The 2,891-nt window shown below is 35.0% G+C and overlaps 1 protein-coding gene across 1 annotated transcript in view; it reads left to right on the top strand.

The window, feature by feature from the left end:
- Positions 1 to 1,280: 1,280 nt before the first annotated feature.
- The window catches only part of ttll4 (tubulin tyrosine ligase-like family, member 4), a gene marked incomplete in the record, with an annotated part of 35,654 nt that continues 34,043 nt past the window's right edge, over positions 1,281 to 2,891 (top strand). The window contains 1 exon segment of the mRNA XM_014030575.1: positions 1,281 to 1,385.

Genomic DNA, 2,891 nt, shown 5'->3' with positions numbered 1-2,891 from the left:
TCCTAATCGAGCTGAACTTTTTAGGAAATGAATGTTAATACAACACAATATGCATAAAATATTTAGAAGCAACAAACAGAACAGCATGCAAACTGTAGAAAGAGACAGAAATGAAAAATAAAGGATATGAGAAAACAGGGACAAAAATTGGAGGAGAAAAGGATAATAAAAATTAATGAACATGTACAACAGAAACAAGGGAAAGAAAGAAGGGAAATTAAGGTAAATGAGAAAGGAGGGAGGAAGTGACCAAACCGGGAAACACAGAGGACTGGAAACACTGGGAGACAGAAGTGAGACAGCAGGAGGYAGAACACGTCCCTGTGCTCCCACCTAGTGGCCAAATAGAGGAACTACAGAATTTAATAGTAAAACAATTGCTCTTTTAGCTGCATGAACCAAGTTTATCTTCTGATGATTTGTTTGAATCCAGATCAAACTTTGACAGATGTAAAGGATCATTTAAACTGATTATAACTACCTTATCTAGTGGTAAATATTAGCCAAAGGGATTTAAATGACGTATCTAAATTTATAAGTTGCTRAAATTTGAACCTATGGGTACAGTTTTAAAAGTATCCAGCACTCTGCAGAAAGTATTTCAGATTAATTAGGTTAAAAAAGGGGGAAACAAAAGGGAAAACTGACACACCTGACACTTCAGTTGCTCACGGGTGGCGGTTGTGTGTAACTTATACGGTTAGGGCATAAAGGCAAATGAGTTGAATTCATTATTAATTATTGCTTTTAATCAAATAAATATTTAAATAAATTCCATTGCAGATTGCAAGGCAACAACATAAAAAGAGATGGGGTGCATACATTATTTTGCAAGGCACCATAGCATAAATAAAAGCCTGCCTTAGCTGTTCATGTGCCTGTCTCTTAGCTAAATATCTCATGAAGCACTGCATAATTTTTTAAAACKTGCATAAAGGAATCTTTGGATACATCTACATTTAATTACATTTTTAAGTCAGTCAACAACTAAATGACGGGCACAGTCAACTGACTTTAGCAAACATAACAAAATGTAGTTTAGTCAATTCATCTAAAATTTGACGTGGCAATAGCTGAGCATCATCCCTAATACATAATCTTATGTAAAATCACATAATCTAAAACTCTGGTAATAAAAAGGCGGCGGGAGATATGCAGTCCTGGAAGCCAGGGTCACTTTTTTTTCACCAGTTGGTGGCGCTGTTGCGCCATCACTGCTCCTCGTGAAAGAAACGAAGAAGTTTTTTTTTTTTTTCCCCGGAAAATAAAAGATCTTCGAACATGATGCTTCACTCGTTAGTCTTTTCCGTTTCCACGATGTAAGAAGTTCACCACCGGCAAGATCACAGGAACAACATGCCGTGGATTATTCTTCTGAACTACAGGTTGGTATAAGAGTAATTGTTTTAAATAGATTGTACCGGTTCATTTACATGTGTGGTTTACGGATTGGTGTTTTGTAAACCTGTAGATTGTTTTTTTTATTTTATTTTATCCTTGCTAAGCTAATCGCCCTTTTTTCGGTGGAGCGAGACGCAGAAGATATTCAGGTTGAGATAACGTAAAAAAAAAATTGAATAGTTAATTCTTTGTAGTAACTAAACACTGCGTTAATGTAGCAAAGCAGCATCTGCCAAGTTTGGTTATTTGTAAATAGTTGTTGTAAAACGGATTTTTAAAAAAGCTAGCTTAAATCGCGCACGTGAGAGTGTTCTTCCTTTGGACACCGGGACATGTGATTGACAGATGAAACTTTGGACACTGGATGACAGAAACTGCAAACATTAAACCCACAGTTTTGAGTTAATTTTAATTTTCCACAGAGTAGATCTACACCAGCATCACGGTGATGCAGCAGCGTTTGAAGAAGTGGTTTTAAAACTCAGCTAATTTAGCCTTGAGTCTGTGTGAACACATGAACATGAGACAGATTTTAATAAAACTCAGTCTAAAACACTGTTGCCAGATGGGAAATGTTGAATTATCGTATCAGCAGCTCAAAATTATCGTCCAAGTTAGATTCTAGAGAGGCTCAAACTTAAAAATACATCCTGCTCAGCTCACAATGTGCTCTGTGTTCAACAAACTGCACATTTTGTTTATAATACAGTTAAAAAGCACTGTTGGGTGTCTGTGTTTTTATAAAAACTTTATTGTAAACAAGAACAAAACATGGAGTCTGGGGAAATGCTGCATATAAAAATAAATGTTAGATAAAATGACAAGAATAAAATGTAAATTATAGGTAAAGTTAAAATGAAATCAGGAAAAGAACAAATATTGTACTTTTGATTAGTCAAGAAATAAATTGAGTACATACTGAACAAATTTAATCTGCAAGCCTCCAAAATCTGTTTTTTCTTTTAAAAATAGCTTCTGGATGTTTATTAAATGTAAATGTTGCTTATACTCCTCACCTTCTCAGTCCCACCTTTTCTTTTTGATTTTACAGTTATTATTTCTTTCACATGAGTACTATTATATTTATATTTGCTGCTAGTTGCCATCATAACCCCAACGTGGGAGGGGTGTTCTCCCCCAGAAAAGTTTGAATGAAGTAGGTGCTGTTTCCTGCATTCTGCTGTATTTACAGGTTGTTAAACATATTTTAAACTACATAAATAAACACTTTCGTATCTATTTTAGAGACGGATTCTACATTCAACTCAATATATGAATCATCTTTTTGTGTCACATTGGACGTTTGATTCTTTGATCAGCTGGTAGGAAGTAGAGTTTTAAAAGGGTTAAAAAAAAAACACTGGTGACTGTGTCGTGGCTGCCAGCCTTCACTTTAGAGACAGTAGTTTGTCAAGAGAACAAAAAAAGTTTCTTCTGTTGCTCCTTTTTAAAAAAATATGTAGATTAATATATCCATCCATCCATCCATC

The sequence above is a fragment of the Austrofundulus limnaeus genome, unplaced genomic scaffold (genome assembly GCF_001266775.1).
Source record: "Austrofundulus limnaeus strain Quisiro unplaced genomic scaffold, Austrofundulus_limnaeus-1.0 Scaffold1082, whole genome shotgun sequence".
Lineage (NCBI taxonomy): Eukaryota > Metazoa > Chordata > Actinopteri > Cyprinodontiformes > Rivulidae > Austrofundulus > Austrofundulus limnaeus.
This window is presented reverse-complemented; position numbering and strand designations above follow the sequence as displayed.